At 44.8% G+C, this 18085-nt stretch overlaps 1 protein-coding gene and 1 long non-coding RNA gene across 2 annotated transcripts in view; one reads left to right on the top strand and one right to left on the bottom strand.

Annotated features, from left to right (window-relative positions):
- FAM181A (family with sequence similarity 181 member A) overlaps positions 1-18085 on the top strand; it is a 227070-nt gene that overhangs the window by 186809 nt on the left and 22176 nt on the right. The window lies entirely within an intron of this gene.
- LOC123369328 lies at positions 10255-13158 on the bottom strand. Its single transcript, XR_006579007.1, has 3 exons — positions 13097-13158; positions 11547-11662; positions 10255-10447 (listed from the first exon to the last, which is right to left on the bottom strand). It is a non-coding gene; the product is annotated as an uncharacterized LOC123369328 (long non-coding RNA).

Genomic DNA, 18085 nt, shown 5'->3' with positions numbered 1-18085 from the left:
AGTGGGTGCATGGAGCCTCACTCCCTGGAGTGTACCTTGCAGCCTGCCATGCAAGGGGATCTGAGAGCAGAGCCAGAGAGGAGCAGAGAACGGCCCTGGTGGATCCACCAGCGACTGTCTCTGCAGTCCCAGGGCATCAAAGCCAGCCACAAAGCAACTCCACTGTGGTGCCACAGCCTGGAGGGTCATGTAGATTCTTTCCCTACTACCAGCCACTCCCCACTCCCCAGCTCCTAACAGACAGCCCAGCACCTTAAGCTGGGCACTGGAAGGAGGATGTACCCGAATGTGAACAAGGAACTGGCCTTTTGTGATTCAGTCATTCCAGTGATGCACTGTCAATACTCTGCCTCCTGGAGTTTGGTACACGCCCTGGAGGTGTGTGGTGTCAGGGGGGATGGGGGAATAAGAGCAGAAAAAAGGAAGGGCCTGGACTAAAAAAAGCAAGGTACACAGTTTCTCCATTGCCCTTTAGTGGTGGTGTGTTTAGTCTGCTGGAGGGTTTAATACTTTGCTCTGTCTTTGGTCGTTGGGTTTAGTGTGTGGGTGCTGGGTGGCCTGTGAGACACAGGAGGTCAGACGATGATCTGGTGGGCCTTTCTGGCCTTAAACTCTCTGGGTGTAGAAGGTAGACATGCCCCGAGGCAGCTGTCATTTGCCCGACCATCACTTACTCAGCACAACAGAGCAATGTCTGTCTTTTTGACCTTGGCAGCATGACACGGATGGGAAGTTTCCGTGGATGACCTGTTCCTGCACAGCTTCTCCCCCCATACAAGGCACTAGTAGCCTCTTTCCTTCCAGCACACACATTCTTTCTGACCCATTTCCTTTTAGCCAGTGGGAGTTTGGGGCATGTAAGGAAAAGTCCATCGTGTAAGCATGCTTGAGTAAGGGCTTGTCTGCACTGGCACTTTACAGCGCTGCAACTTTCTGACTCGGGGGTGTGAAAAAACACCCCACTGAGCACTGCAAGTTTCAGCGCTGCAAAACGCCAGTGTAGACAGTGCACCAGTCAGTGCCGGGAGCCACGCTCCCAGATCTGGTAGCTACGCCCCTCGTGGAGGTGGTTTTTTTAGAGCGCTGGGAGAGCTCTCGCCCAGCGCTCTGCTGCAACTACACAAGCCACGTTAATGTGCTGCTGCGGCAGTGTTTTAATGTTGCCAGTGAAGATGTGCTCTTACAGCAATATGGCCACTGCTACCTACTTCCAACAAAGAACTTTCTCTTTAGGGAAGTTTCCCATTCACGTTGTGCTGACACTAATAAGAAAAGAGAGGAAAATTCAAAAGCTATAGTAAAACCAGACTCAGTTGCAGCATTCCTGATAGTGAGATACTGACACAACTAGCTCTGCTGACCTGACAGACCCTTTGTTGTGGCTGTCCAGAGAACCACCTATTGCGAGCCTGCATGCTCCTCAGCTCTGTTTTGGGGGTTGGGGGTTGGTTTTTGTTTTTGGCTGCATGATATGGATAGCTTACATGCAACAAATTGATGTCTCTTGTGACTGAAGCTGAACTGTAATACTAGTATAACAGAGGGAGCTCCTGACAGACGGTCATAGTCTACGTTGCCCTATGCTGGTACAATTTACCCCTTTTCAGTTTCCAGTTTCTTAAGGCTTGTCTACACAGAGACATGCAGGAAAGTTAATCTAAATTAACTAAAGGTGTAAATCTGAAGTGCATTAGTTTAATTCTGAGTAACAGCATCCATGCAGTTTAAAGTGACCTCAGTTTGATTTAGCTTAATTCGTTCTGGAAGTGAATTAAATTAAACCAAATTGAGGTCACTTTAATTCTGACTGAGGGTGTTCACACAGCGACTTAATGCGGTTTAACTAAGCCACTTCAAATTCACACCTTTAGTTTATTCAGATTAGCTTTCCCAGACAACCCTGTGTAGACAAGCACTTGTACTAACCTGCTTTCCCGTGTCTCCTCTACTTCTTTCCACTTGCCTTTACATTTAAGCTACTCTGCTGCAGCAGTTTTATCTAAGCTATTTCTAAGGGCCCCTAACAATCACATTCATGTAGAAGCCCAGAAGTCCACACTACGATTCTTCTTTTTCTGTCCTCAAATGATTTCTGGGTGTTTTTCTTTTCCTTAAGGAAGGAATCTGTTTCTGGAGGAAGACTTTCTGGAAAAGGTAAATAAGAGCACAGCTGAGCTTAGATTCAACCTGGTCTTCTCTGGCAAGGAGCTGAGTGACTGGTGTCCGACTGCTGAAAGCACTTTGCCTCCAGTGCTCGAAACTTGTATCTTCAGTCTCTCCAAACACATCATCCTATAGAGAGCAGCCCTCTTCATGGATAAGTCAGTCCCTGAAAAAGCCAAGTCCCAGACTGATAAAGGCCTTATACATTAGGTATATGGCCTTGAATTCAGTGTGGAAACAAAGGGAGAGAGTGGAGTTTGTGGTGCTGCTGTCTTTGCTGGGACATTAAGATACTGGCTGCTACATGCTATATCAGCTTCAGTTTGTATGATGATTACACTCAGCTCCAACTGGAATGAGAGGCAGAAGTCTAATAACAAGTGTGTTTTTTTCCTTGTGGCTTTTTCCTTGTCTGAGAGGAAAGGGCAGAGGCCCCACACCAGCCAGAAATAGAGGAACTCATTCCTCAACACACTAATCATACGTATGTCCAAGAGTAGCGAGGAATCCAGCATCCCACCAAGGCTGTGTGTGGGGTCTGGTCACCCAGTCAATGGTGAGGTTAGGCTGCTGGCAAGGTAAGTGCTTTCCCTCTGCCAACCACCATTACATTTTTCTTCCCAGGGTTAAGTCTGAGCCAGCAGCTCTCTCTCTGCTTTCCCTCCTCTGTGCTCAGCAACCATTAACATTGGCTTTATTCAATCCTTAACTCACCAAGGATGCAGTTTATATAATACTAATGTAGCGCTGCAGGGGTCCATATTGATGGCATTATGGTATGGGCCGGATTGCTTTTTGCCACAGCCCTGCACAGGGGCAGTGTGGAACCATCTCACCCAAGGGGACATTGGGTGACTTAAGCTCAGAGGCTCTTGGAATATGCAAGGACTAAAATTTCAACCCCAAAGTAAGAGCTGATAACAGATACAAGACAAAAAAAATGAAGGCTTCTGCCTTCCTTCTCCCCTTGCCCTGCTCAACACCCACTCTCTTGCCAACCATAGTCTGGGCCTAGATTGTTAAGCACTGCTTCACTCACTAGCTTGGGTTAATGTTCTGGTCTCTGGTACAGCACTGCTCCATCCATAAGACTGAACAGCCTGGATTTGTGGGACGTTTTCAGCCAGATCCTCAGTGTGATCTTGGCTTAGTTTTACTTGTGTTCATTGTTATAAGTGTTGGTTCCTGAGCTGTGCGGATCCAATTATTTTCTTTCAGAAAATGGAGACAAGCCAATGGACTGGTCTCTGCAAGTAAAGAATAAGCGAGTTCCAAACATGAGCCTTCATCTCATTGACATTTTTGTCTGGATGAAGCTCAACAGCATCCTTAATAATAGGCTCCTGAACTTCTTGTATTCTCCAGGCATTTAAAGACACTGCAAATTAAGATGTAATTGAAAAATGAGTCTATTTCTAAGAAATGAAGTGTAACCAATAGCCCAGGTCTGCTGACTTAATAGAGAAGCTTAACATCATTATATCTGTATTAATAACAAGACCAGTCAGCCATTAGCAAGAGAAGTTCATTCATTGCATCTCTTGACACTTTCCAGCCTGCTTTTTCTTGGTAAATGAAGGCTGTTTGTGCTCATCTTCCATTCGGCTAATTCCCAGTAGTGAGATAAACATATGGGTGAAAGATCTTACTTTTCTCCTCCTCTATCTAAGAGCTGCTAGCAGGATAATGATGGAAATAACATTAGCATTTGTAATGGAGGCAAATACAGAAACACGAAGGACCAACAGAGAAAGCAGCAAGTTGAGCTTTGAAGGCTACATAATCAGACGGATGTGACTCTGTAATAAAACAATGACTATTTAAAGGCCCTGCTATACATTGTCATGTAGAACTTGTTTAGAATGAATAGTTTATGTAGTCAGGTTCATGCAGTAGCTGGCTAACACCTGAGCACAAGGTGGATATTAACAGTCTGCCAAGGCTCAAGGCATAAATACCTTCTTAGGATGAAACTGAGCCACAGACATTTGTGCTTATCTGTAAAATGGACATAACAGCACTTGCCTATCTCAGGGATTGGGAGTCCGAATTCACTTAATTCTGCAAAGTGCTTTGAGCAGATGTTATTGTAAGAAATCCATGATCACCTAGCACTTCATGGTTGTTGCTATGATCATTCAGAATTTCACAGAAACAGCAGAATGTCCTCCTGTACCAAAAGCACATGCTCCTACTACTGAGCTGAAGGAGAATCTTCATTAGCTGTAAACCATATGTGGGCTATGACATAGAAAAGCAGTTCTGATTCTAGCCACCAGAGAACAGTGGCATGTATGCCCTAGCCAGGTCCTTACAGTATCAATATTTTCACATTTTCCTTGTCATCCCCTTTTCTTATTGTTTATATTACAATAGCACCTAAGGGCCCTAGTCATGGATCAGGATCCCATTGTGTTAGGTGCTGTACAAACACAGAACAGTCCCTGCCCCAAAGAGCTTACAATCTAAGTATAAAACAGGAGATATAGACACGTGGGGCAGTGCAAGGAAACAATCAGCCAATATTGGTGAAGGACTGCTGGTGTGCTGTGACCACTGTGTAACCATTGTTAACAGCATTGTGGCAAAGAAGTGTTTTGTGGAGGAAAGTGAAGATGGATAATGAGTTAGCTTTGCAGATGTTGTAGGAGGCACGCTCTGTAAACCTTTGAGTAAAGATGCAAGAATGAGATTCTTTTCTTTCAGCAGACTAAAATAATAAAGACTTTCTATACTTGGCTTCAGTAAAGCTGTACTGCTCTGCACCAGCTAAGGGTGTGGCCCATCTTCTCTTTCAGAACAGACAGTATACAAACAATTAATGCTTCTGCCTAGGGCATATAACTGATTTGTAGCAAAGGAGAGTTATCAAGAGAACACTACTCACTTTCTGACATAGAAAATACACATGCAATGAAACAAAGCACAACATTCTTTTATGTAAAATATGCAGCAATCATAAGGTATATTCTCTACAAACATCTCAGGAAATAGATTGTCTAAATTTTATGCATACAAATCAATATTTTAGCTGAAAAGTGATGCTTCCTAAGCCAAGAAGCATTCAGATTCTTAATGCTTTTTTCTAAATACCAACTGAGAGCTTTTATGCTGGCAATTAGAGCTGATTGAACTCTGCAAATAGCATTTGTAAATATTTGTGCAAATTCCCAGTCATTGTTCAACTCAGCTCTAGTCATGACCTCTTGCAGGCCACTACTTCAGACATTGGTATGAACCTTCCCCCCAACCCCCAAATGGCTGTTTGAGAAATGGCTTTTTTTTGCATATAATTCACCCCTGTGCAGAGGGCCAGCACAAAGCCTATGATTAAAACTGGCTAATAAAATTTTATGAAGTTCTAAGTTATTAAAAACCTGTTTTAGCAAACAAAATTTGATCCGTGTTTTTCAAACCATGATTGAAAGATGCCTATAGTGGTTTCATTTATTGAACTCCATTTTTTATTTTTTTTAACCATTATAGTTTTTGATTTTTAAAGTGATTAAAAGGTTGATTTTAAAATGTCAGCTTTTCCCCAAAAAAGATTTGATGATGTCGGCAATTTTTCATGAGCTTTGTTTTTGCAAAGGCTGTCTTTAAATGCGACTTTTTTTATTCAGAACACTGCTACCAGCTCTACTGTGCATCACACTTAAGCCCAATTCTGACAAAATGAATGAATGAATGTACAATTCTCAATCAGAAAACAATGAGTATTATACTCAGCAAATATTTGACCAACTGTATTGGGTATGTACACTAGGACAGTCTGCCCCTTTAAAGGCCTGGGGGGCCAGTGAGCAGCTGCCCCTTTTCTGAAGGGAAGTTGGACAGGCAGGTGCTGGGAATCAGCCTGACAGCATCTAATGACTGGGTCTGAGTCTCAGCTAGAGGATATAAATGAAGCTGCCAGGTCTGTGAGCGAGCCTGGGACCAGGAAAGAGCTGAGAATATACTCTCCTGTGGCTACAGCAGCAGGCTGCAAGAAGGCAAGCAGGCTCTGTAAACCCCTGGGCTGAGGGAATTGCAAACCCTTTAGCTATTGGAGGCCAGGGGGTCCTACAGTCTCAGTCCTGAACAAGATTATTGCTTATTCCACATTTCCTTTTGTTTGTTGTGTGTTTGAAGAATAAACATAGCCCCAAGGAAAGGGCTACAAACAGAACTGGGCATGGCTGATGGATCTGACTAGCCTAGGACAGACAACCAGCCCACAGGAGATGTTTCCATTCATGTAAAATTAAGGATATGGAAATGAGAGGAAGGAGAATGGTTATTTATACATCTGCAAACCAATAAGGCAACCATTTTGGAAGCCCTGAGCTAATTTTATTCACGGTCTGAGATTTGAAGGAGGCAGAGCATAAGGATGCCTATTCTGCTTCTCCCAGCTTGGCTGTAATAGTACACTAGATTGCACAAATACTGGAAGAAAAGACTCTTGAATCCTTCCCTCCCAAGCTTACCCCAAACATATTGGCCTCAATCCTGAAACCGGGTCTACCCTTCCTGAGCTCTTTGCAGGGCCAAGGCCTTTAACACCACCTACCAGTAAATTAACCCACTGAGAGTTGCAGGAATTTCCAGTGAAAATGAAAAGGCTGCTTGAAAATAATCTTCTTACATCATCTAAAGACTTATTCTGTGAGAGTCATGGCCACTCCCACTAGTAACTAATGCCAGGGTTGCCATACCATTCCCTTGGTATGACAGAGTTTCTCTGTCATACGTAGGACAGCTATATACATATTGGGTCATTAGCATTACTCAGTTACTCCCCTTTCCTTTCACTTAGCTGGACCATTGCATAATCATTCTCACCAACATTTGTTTCTAGGCCCTGTCAAGGTGCAACTGCAGAAACAGACAAGCTTCTGAGTGCTATGGTGTATGTGTGTGTGTTTGGAAGGAGACCTGACAGCTCATGAATCATTGGGGCATGAAAAGCTGACAATTGGTTTTTAATATTTGAAATGAATAAGGCCACAGTTTAATCACCAGATAAATCATAGGAAATGTTCCTGGGAATTGAAGGGAAACTTCCTTTTGTGGACAATATTCCTCCCACTTTCCTGGCTTTGCATTATTTATACCTGTTTCATACTGAACCTCTTCTGTTGCCGGAATGCATTTATTAGAAAACAGAGAGGTTACTTTCTATAATAGCTTTTTCATGTTGTGTGAGAGCCATTTATATTATGCACAGTCAGGAATGACAGCTCTTTGGCAGGAGACAAACAACATTTCTCTTCTGTCACAAATCACTCTCTGTATTTTATAGCATTATATAGCCTAAAAGCTGAAGTAAAGTATATGTACTGTCCTTTTCAACTACGTGAACAGCGCTGACAATGATTAAACAGCCATTGATACACAAATTCAGAGCATAAGTGGAGACATTCCCTTGCTTTCATTTTCTATGAACAAAACACCTACTTTGATCTGAAATTAGTTTTATTTTAGATTGTTATTTCTTGTTGTTTTCCTTAAGGTCTCTATGGGAGACCACAAGTGGGTGCATTGTAGGCCTGGCATCCTCTCTGTAACTAGCTGCAGCAAGCCTGGGAACAAAATGGCTGGTAGTTGTGCACATTGGGGACTGTCATGGGGTTTGCTACTCACCACCGGGGTGCCTCTCTCAACTCTATTGTTCCCTCTTCATGGCTTGCCCCTCCAGCCAGCTCACTCTAATCCTACACTTGTAGATTATCAAAGTCCTACTGGACAAACAGTCTCAGGCAGTCTTTGGCTCCACAGCCCAGTCTGTGCCACTTCCCCAGTGGCTGGTAGGGGAACCTGGGCCCACCCACTACTGCAAGTTCCAGCCCAAGGACCCTGTGCCCAGCAACTACCGTCTGCTCACACCCTGATCTTGTTGCTGTTCCCCTGGGCTCCTTGTTGCTGTTCTTCTGGTCTCCCTCTGGATTATTGTTGCTCCCTATGGCTATTTCACCCTCTCTCTCAGGTTCTTGCCAGAGTCTGTATTTTAAGGCAGGATCTCAGGGCTTATGTGTTGTTGTCTGTTGCCAGCTCCCCACCTCTCTAGGGAGCAACTGCAGAGTTCTTCCCTTATCACCAACTTCCTCTCTTTATGCCAATCCCAGCTACTTCCCAGCTGGGTTTCATCAGCCATTAGGCCTTATCAACCCAGTCTCTCCTCCAGTTGCCTCCTGCCATAGGGTTAATGGGGCCTTTTTACCTATTCAGTCGGGGGGGAAGAGAAACCCCATGGCAGGGACCAAATTCATCTGTGCTGGATTTCCACTGTACATAGACTTCCATTTTAGCTGAAAATAGGCATCTACCTTGATGCTGGGGCTACAGCGGGGATATTTTGATCCTGAGAAAGATCTTAGAAACATAAAGGTGTAGTACACTTAAAACAGAGGTGTAATAATCACAGAGCTACAATATAGATACTTCTTTCTAATTCTAATCACTTCGTCGAGTTAGCAAGTAACACAAGGTGTTAGGGTTAATATAAGAAAACATTCTGAGCTATCAAGCAGAACATTGTTTCAACAACAGAATGTGTTTTGATGTATTTTCAGTAGAGACAGGGGCATAACAGAATTTAGATCCAAACAACTCTTTGAATGGGTGAATCAAAACACTCTGAAATAAGGGACTGTACAGATTCTGAGTTGGAGCTCCCCTTTTTAGGGGAGTTTAGGTCCAAAGAGTCAAATCCTGCTGACTGTATCCAGGTGAATAATTCCATTAATTACAGTGGCGCTCCCTGCACAAGTAGGGTGAGCACGATTTGACCTTGGGGGGATATTGATTTGGCCAGTTACAGGGATAAAGGGCCAGCAGCAATTTCACAGGGGCCACTGAATGACCCAAAGAGCACCCAGAGCACACCATGGGATCTTCCCCAGCCTGTCCTTGCTCATCAAGTCCCCTCAGCTGCCAGTCCCCTTAGTGGAGACGGGCAGTTGGACAGCATAGAGGCATCTATGCTAGCTCTGTGCCATTCAAGGATTCTGTTCTGTCTGGAGAAATCCTCAGATAGCCCTTTAGAGCATCTTTCTGGCTGCTTTGCATTGCTGGGAAAGCACAAAGCTGCCAGATCCAGGGCCAAAGACTGAACTCCCGAAGTTTGGGTCCGGAGCCATGGCTCATCTGGGATTCTGGTTTGGGCCCGTCTCTTATTTACAATGTCTGTCTTACCTTGTGGTGAAAAACCACAAATAAAAGAGATGCCCCCTCCTCTTAGAGGATATTCCTGGTGCCCTAACCACTTGCCCATTCTGCCCACCCAAATTCCCTCTGTAGCTTCACCTAGAAATGGTGTTTGCCCCTTTCTGTTTTAAACTGGCCCACTGGGATGCTTAAATTTCAGAGGTGGATGAAGTGACCATCCTCATCAAAATGTACAGTTTGCTGAGGACTGTTTTGGCAGCCAGAGTGACTACATTTGATGATATTGTACTAGTATTGTAGAATGAAGTTCCCAGATCTGGCTCCATCCTATGAATGCACAACTCTCTAGGGCAGCCCCATTGGCAACAACACCGGGTAGGGTCACAGCATGCTCTTCTTTGCGCATTGATGGAGAGTTGAGAACATGAGGTGCTTTTGTCCATAGCGGTGTCTTTGCCATGGAGCCCACAATGCTGCTTTGGAATCTAGTGAGCAATTGGAAGAAGGATAGATGTCTGTGAGATTATGAAGTGGTCCCAGGGTCTGAATCTCCTTATATGAGCAACTTCCACTGATTCCTATAGGAGTTGCTCATATGCAGCAACTACTGGGTCAAGACTGTAGATAGCTTGTGTCTCCTCTTGTCACGTGCTTTGGGACTTCTCTGGATCAAAGGCACTATGGAGTTGTAAATTTTGTTATTCTATTAATCTCAAAACAAAGTTCCCACCCATGTGGACCTTCTGCAAATGCACCTAGCCCGATTTATGGGATTAACTTTCACAAGAGCTGCAGAATACGATGGTGATATAAGTAACTGTAGTTGAAATGGAATTCTTTCTTCAGTTAAGCTGCTGAGCTTCTCCACCTATCCACAGGCATCAATCTGCCCTAAGAACCCGAAGGGGCGGAGTGGGTGCCCATAAGTAGAAAGGAGACAAGTTGAAGGAGCATATTTTATTCATGACCACAATCAGCTAAAGAGGAGCAGAGAAATCTGTGTGTGGATTTACATGAACAAACTCTCCATAAAATACTTTTCCATTTCAAAAATCCTTATTAAAAAGTTGGACTTCACTTTAGCTCCAAGCAGGCAGGGACTGCAAATAGACATCTCCTCTCTCTTCTCGCTCTTCTATTGGGAGAATTTTACATAAATTAAAATTAATGCATTTTTTCAACTAGGTCAGTTGAATGTAAATGTTCTGTTCCACGGAAGATTATGCATCATAACTCAGTTAAAGGATACACAGCACAGATCAATCCGGCTGTACTTATCAAAGCAGATCCATTTGGATCAGGAAGCAAACAAAATTTTTCTACCAAACACTTCGCTGTAGTATCTGAAAACTAGGAAATTGATTGATAGAGGAAATGTATACAAGTGATTTGGTGAGTCTCCTACCATTTTCCGCTAGTACTATCAAAGCTCCAATTCCTCTTGTATTTGGGATGGCACAGCCTTCCCCTCCAGTGCGTGGCTTCAAATTTGCGCTCAGAGTAAGTCTGAATAAAATGTGGGGCCAATAGAAATGTTTGACATTTTTTTAAATTCCAGTGGAAATAGTTCTCTTGTGTTTGCCAACCAGACATTGCAACACTGTGCTAGTGCATGTGAATCTGTGACACGACCTAGAAACTAACACAAAAGAAATATTCTTGTGGTTGGTTTTATTCCTCTCTCAGCCCTTTGCTGCCTATGTTCTTCTCCTTAGGCCCTGGTCCTGGGTACAGACACACTGATTTTGGTGGGACTATTTGCTTGAGAGAAAGCTAAACGTGCACAGGTGTTTACAGAATTACCCTCCATCCCCAGATTGTTAATTCTTTGGGGGAAAAGACTGTCTTCCCGTGTGTGAGAGCAGTGTTTAACAGGCTACAGGTGGCACCAGAATCTACTACTGCTGAAGCAGAACTACTACATTTCTATTCTGAGTCATAAAAAATGAAATTTTTGTTCAAGAATGGACCACACTTTGAGGGACATAAAGTCCCATCTTTGCTCGAAAAAGCACGTGAAGTCAGTTTTGAATTGAAACCTCCATTTCATGACACGTCACATAAAAGCAGAATTCCATGCATGCAAAGTTGTTTGAATTTCAGAATTGTGAATGTTTTTGTGCAAAGAATCATGGAGCGCCTTTTTTTCCACACGACCCTGGCCAGCCCGCAGCTTCCAGGCCTCACACACAATGGTGATCACATTCTGTTTCCAGAGGGGCAGGATGGAATACCTTCCAGTGCGCATCGGTGCCTCCTCTTCACTGGCTAAAGAAATTACTGATAGCTGATGTGAGGTACTTTCTGTCTCTAAGGCATTGAGCGTCCTCCTGCCTCTGAAATTCCAGCCCTAAACAGAATGCCATTTCATTACCTTTGTTATGCAGAATACCTATATATATATATGCCAAGTGTCCGGTTTTTGACTGGAAAGTCCAGTGGAAAAGGGAACCTGGTAGTGTTCGGTCAGCAGACCAGGGGGCAGGAAAAGCAGCAGCTACTGCTGGAGGCTGGACGATCACTGAGCAATGGCTCTGGCAGAGAGAGTTACCGGTAGCTCCCCAACCCTGCCCTGACCGTGGCTCTCCCTTCCCCGCCCTGCCCTACTCACCCCTCCACCTGCAGAGCATGGCTCTCCCTCCCCCACCCTGTCCCATTCACCCCCACATCCCTAGAACCCAGTGCTCCCTCCCCCATCTTGCCCCAGTTACTCACCCCCAGAGCCTGACTTTCTCTCCAACGTCTTGCCCCAGTCACCCCTCCACCCCTAGACCCTGCTCAGCTGGCAGGTGAAGGGTGGTGTAGAGACCAGGGAGTGACGGGGGCGGGGTCTCAAGGAAAAGCAATGGAGCAGGGGGCGGCGGGAGGTTCTGGCACTCAGTGTCTGGTTTTCACAGATTTAGATAGTTGGCCATAGTATTGGGTGACACTGCCCCAGTTAAAGGCATTGGCCAAGCCCTTTGCACTGGAGTGACTTTCCAATTAAAACTACTATGTCCTCTTTAGACAGTGTTTAAGCACAGCATGGCCCCTATTCAAGACAGCACTAAAGCCTGTGCTTAACTTTAGCATTGACTTCCATGGGATTTACACACATGCAAAAAGGCCTATTGATTTAATTATAATGTCAATTTCAGTAGATCTCAAAGGCCTTCACAATCTTTTAATGTATTTATCTTCACAACGGTCCTGAGAGGTAGGGATTATCCCCATTTTAAAGGTGAGAACCTGAGGCCCGGAGATGTTAAATGACTTGCCCATGGACATACAAAGTCCATGGCATAGCAAAGATTTGAATCTGGGTCTGTAACATCCTAGGCTTATGCCCTAACCACTGGATCATCCTTCCTCTCCAATAGGGTTTAAAGTTAAGCACATGCTTGAATGCTGACCTAACTAGTACCACACATAATCAAGGGCTTTCCTGAATTGGGGCTAAACCAGGGGTGGGCAAACTTTTTGGGCCAAGGGCCACATCTGGGTGGGGAAATTGTATGCAGGGTCGGGGCGGGGGTTGGGATGCAAGAGGGAGTATGGGATATGGGAGGGGGTGTGGTGTGCAGGAAGGGGCTCAGGGCAAGGGATTGGGGCAGAGGAGGGGTGCAGGGCATATGAGGGAGCTCGGAAGGGGGTTGGTGTGCAGGAGGGGTGCCGAGTGCGAGAGGGGGCTCAGGGCAGGGGGTAGGGGTGCAGGAGGGGTGGGAGGTGCAGGCAGAGGGCTTAGGACAGGGAGTTGGGGGGGCAGGGTGCAGGAGGGGTTCGGGCTCCGGCCCGTGCCACTTACCTAAAGCGGCTCTGGGGTGGCAGCGGTGCGAACCGGGGCCAGGGTAGGCTCCCTGCACGCCTGCCCTGGCCCCAGGCTGTGCCGTTCCGGAAAGCGCTGTGGCCCCTGGGGGAAGGGGGGGTGGAGGGCTCCGCATGCGCTGCCCTTGCCGCGCCTCCAGGTTCCCCGTTCCCAACCAATGGGAGCTGCGGGAGGCAGTGCCTGGCGGCAAGGGCAACACATGGAGACCTCTGCCCCCCCCGCCCCTGGGGGGCTGCAGAGAAGTGGTGCCGGCCGCTTCTGAGACCCGTGTGGGGCCTGCAGCACCACGGGGGACAATCCCACGGGCCGGATCCAAAGCCCTGAGGGGCCGGATCCGGCCCGTGGGCCGTGGTTTGCCCACCCCTGGGCTAAACCAAAGTGTACATGTATAATTAAACCTTTTTCTGTATTTCTCCTTGATGGGAGGGAAACCATTTTCTGCCTCTTCAGCTCCCCCTTGGGTTATAGCATAGCTCAAGTGGCTAAGGCCTGGTCTATACCTGAAACTTAGTTAAAGTTGACCTATGTCACACAGGGCTGTAAAACAAATCAAACATCCCCCCTAGGAGCTGTAGTTAAGCCAACCTAAGCTACGGCATAGACACTGCTAAGCTGACAGAAGAATTGGTCTGTCAGCCTAGCTACCACCTCTGGATGGGGTGGATTTACTACAGCAACAGAAAACCCCCTTCTGTTCCTGTAGTGTCTATGCTATGCTATGTAATGTAGACATTTCCTTCATGCATTACAGGCTTTCCTCTGACTTATCAGGTGCAGGCCACGTCTCAAGCCAGGATGGCAGGCTAGATGGGCCATTGGTCTCTTTCAGCGTGGCAGCTTTTGCATTCCTATTGGTTTCAGCAAAGAGTAATGAGCATAAATTGTTTAAAAACCTTTCAGTGGGGTGTGAATTGCAAACATGAACTGTTACTATTTTCTCACCGTAGATTTTCGGATTGTCCTCCAAATATAATTTAGATTTCAAGAATAACAAAAGCTACTGTCATGTCATAGCCTGTTAAAATGTTTTGATAAGTAAAAGCAGAAATCGCCCTCTACTGGTTATTAATAGGAACCATAATGTATTTCATAACAGTGCTTGCTGAAAATGTCATGTTTTAAAATGTATTTATTAGGAAAAGCCGTTTTAGGTGCAGCATTGAGATGCAGGGTACACATCTCATAGTCAGGGGTGCTCAGACTGTGGATTATATCAAGAGTAAGGTAATGAAGTCTGGCTAAAATGTTCAAATGTGGGTAACCTAAAGTTATTAGATATTACAGTAGCACTTGGAGGCTTCAGCTGAGATCATTGCGCTAGGTACTGTACAAACACATAGCATAGTAAGATAGAGCCCCTGCCCTGAAGATCTCACAGTATAGATAAAGGAAGTTCTATCACCCCCATTTTACAGAAAGACACTTGAAGCACATGGAGATTAGGCTGCTTAGGAAGTCTGTGTCAAAGCCAGGACCTGAACCCAGAGCACTCAATCCCTAGGTTTGTGTCTATTAGGAATCTAAATGAAAGAAGACTGGTACCGAGAGCTGCTCAGCTCTTACTAATGCGATGGAATGCAAGCCCTGTTAGTGTAACCACCTTGGTGTGCAGATTGACACTGCAATATACTTACTGCATCTCCACTCTACAGTCCTGATGAGACAACGTGCGTCCTGAAGAAAAGAAAGCAAATGCTGAATAAATGTTGCAGCCATTAAAGTGGCGGATTAAAATGGGTTTCCTTTGCAAGGATTCAAATCAACAGACAATTTAAGTTACAATGAGGCATGGCTGGAAGCACTGCCTTCTCCAGATTAATAGTTGAAGGTAGCATTTCGTGAGGGCCTTTATATGGCTCTTTTAAAGCATTTTTAAATAGGGCCCCAGTCCTACAATCAGATCCACCTGTCTTTGCCCATCCTCATTCACTTCAATGGGGCTCTGTGTGTGCTCAGTAAATTTGATTGCAAGATCAGGACCTCGATAACTATTGCAACAATAACAGCCTGCAATCTGTACCAGGTACATGGAAGGAAAAAACAAACCAAAAGACCCAACACTCAGCTTTGGACTTGCAAAATCCTATTTGGCTGCTCTCCTCGGGCAAGACACATTTTTATGATAGACAAATAAAATATTCATTTTTTCTTTTATCATCAATCATCATCAATAGAAAGGATGGATGTGCAGATTCTGTACTTGGCCACATAAATATTCATGACAGTTTTATTTCAGCTTATTGAGCTCCCCCTTTAAACACTTCATGTTCTACACAAATACTTTTGATGGATGCTGCTGCTGTTCATCTCCACTTATGTGCAGATGCTTGATGGAATTTACCACCTGTACACCAGGCGCACCACAGTATCTTAAACATACGAAGCATTAACTCCAGATATAGGGGGGTTGTGCTTGCAATAGAATGCCCCAATCCTGCTCCTGTTAAAATCAATGGCAAAACTCCGTGGAAGCAGGAGTGAGCTCAGAATTGTTATATCCCAAGCACTGAACTCAAGTGTATAATCATAATATTTAACTGTATATTCTTATATGGGCCTAATATCGGCTCTGTGCTCTGCTAACTTTCTTTGACATTTATATAGCAGGCTTTGGGCCTGATCCCACCTTCAATGTGTAAACCAAACCCTTTGATTGGACTAGGATTGTGTAATTGGGCCCAATCCTGGAAGGGATTGAGCATCTTCTGCAAGGCACTGAGCACCATCAGCTCCTATTCAACTCAGTGGGACTTGAGAACACTCAGAATTTTGTAGAATTGGGCCCTAACTCTTTATATACATTGTTTTGTTTTACCTGCAGTGGTTTCTGGTATTGAGTATCCTTAAAAAGGCAGAAGTGCAGCAGGAGAATATCCCACCTAACATTAATGTGTTGAAACTGGAACGAGGGGAGGTATTTTTCATTGGATTCATTTTACATAAGGATGAAAAAAAATGTCTGCTTTTGTGGAGGGAGCAGTGGTGTTTCTTTAAATTGCTGGTTGCATGCTCTGAAAGCCACCCTGGGACTATTGTAACAGAAGAAAATAGTGCAAACTTTAGCAACATCAATACAGACGACAGTTCCAACTCCCAAGCTGGTCCCTACAGTGCACTCTAGTGGCAACATATCATCAAGGTCAATGACAGATAAGCAGATAGAAGCTTAGATCAGGAGCAATTTAAATTGTACCCAGACAGTCTGAGCATCCACAGGTTCCAGTGAGAATTGTCAGTGTTCAGCAGCACCTCTGAAATATCAGGCCCAAACTGCCTGACTCTGATCTCAGTGAAAGTGGAGTTATTAAATCAGGCGTGAGTCCACTGAAGTCAATTGAATCACAGCTTATGCTGGGTGAAATCAGAATCAGGCACCACAGTGATGGGTAGTGGTTGGTTTCTACAGGTGACTGGTGACCAAGATTACGTTGTAAAGTGTGTTCTTCCCTCCACCCCAACCAAAATCCTGGAATAGGATTTCTATCTAGACTTTGCATGATGGTGCCATTTCTGATGTGGCTGATTATTGAAAAGAAAAAGATCTGGAGCAAGTGTTTGCCACACTTACTCTGTTCCACTTTGAACCTGTTTTACTAGAGGCAACGTTATCCTGTACCAAACATGCACTATAGAATGACACACTCATACCTTCTGAACATCACAGATGACAGCATCTCAGGCTATGTAGCAAAGGCCCGGTGGTTTTGTGTCTATGTCAATATAAATGAAACAAATATTTTTAAAAATTGTGTCTTACAGGCAAGAATATTTTCAATTTGTCTTTAACCCTTCTGAGCACTGATAGAAAGTTATAAAGCCCCTGTAGCATCTAGGCCTGATTTATTATGCTATGCTCCAATCACCCAACAAGGGAGTTTTGTCTCAGATAACAAGCTTATAAAGAGTTCATGGGGCACCAGCAATGGAAAGTTGTTAGGCCAAACAGGGCAGTGAAACTAACACAGAAATGCTTTGCTGGGCTGTGGATCAAAATAGTTAACATTTCCTAATAACTGAGATGGAGGCAAAACTCAGAACATGGGCAACTGGCTGGTTCAGGAGAATGAGAATGGGATCTATTGCCCTTCAGTTAGGTTTCCAGTTTGCACCATACCCAGTGACTGAAAGCTGTCATCAGTGTGGTAGCTGGTCTGGTAAGAGTTCAAGTTCTCAGTTGGCAGGTGTCCCTATCAGCAAATCATTCCCACAATTGGCATTAATTGATAACCTTGTTGGCAGTCTCAGCAATGACACCAAGGACTGAATGATCCATGGAGACTCCTTCCATAGAGACGTCCTCTCACTCCACGACAGGGTTGAAGAATACTGGGGGCAGGGTGCGGGACCATGCACTGCCATGGCTATTCTGTGGATACAGACAAGACCTCTGTCTCTGAACAGGTCAGAGCAGCACCCTTCATGAGCACTAAATTCCCGTACCCAAAAAGGGAGCGCATCAGGATCACACACGACTCAAAAGAGAGCTTCAGGCATAAGGCACATGTCCTCAAGAAGGGGAAACAAGCTGTGTTTTAATGATGAGGGAGTGATTAAGGTCCAGGTTTCTGCCCTTTCGGTGGATGTTGGTGATAAGATACTGATGACAGCGAGTAAAAAAAATAGAAGTGTCATTTAAAAAAAAAAGTGGGGGGAACCAATGACACTGCTGGGATGGGAGGCTTCCCTGGTTCCTCAAGCCCTAAAGAAGTGATAGCTGCTCTACCTACTAAATGGACAGCACTGTGCTATGGAAGTGCCTGGAGTGGATCAATGCAATTCATATAAGCAGCAAGAGCCAAATATTCCGACAGCGTGTCAGTCTCTGGGCTTCCCTTAGTGCTGCTGGGCACAAGAGTATTGAAATTCAAATTGTCAGAGTGACAGTTTCTTTTTCTTTCTCTTTAGTATTATTATAGCACTGACATTTGTGCAGCTCTGGTTAAGATTGTCTCAGCAGTTTTTTATCCC

Source organism: Mauremys mutica, chromosome 4, assembly GCF_020497125.1.
Source record: "Mauremys mutica isolate MM-2020 ecotype Southern chromosome 4, ASM2049712v1, whole genome shotgun sequence".
NCBI classification, from domain to species: domain Eukaryota; kingdom Metazoa; phylum Chordata; order Testudines; family Geoemydidae; genus Mauremys; species Mauremys mutica.
This window is presented reverse-complemented; position numbering and strand designations above follow the sequence as displayed.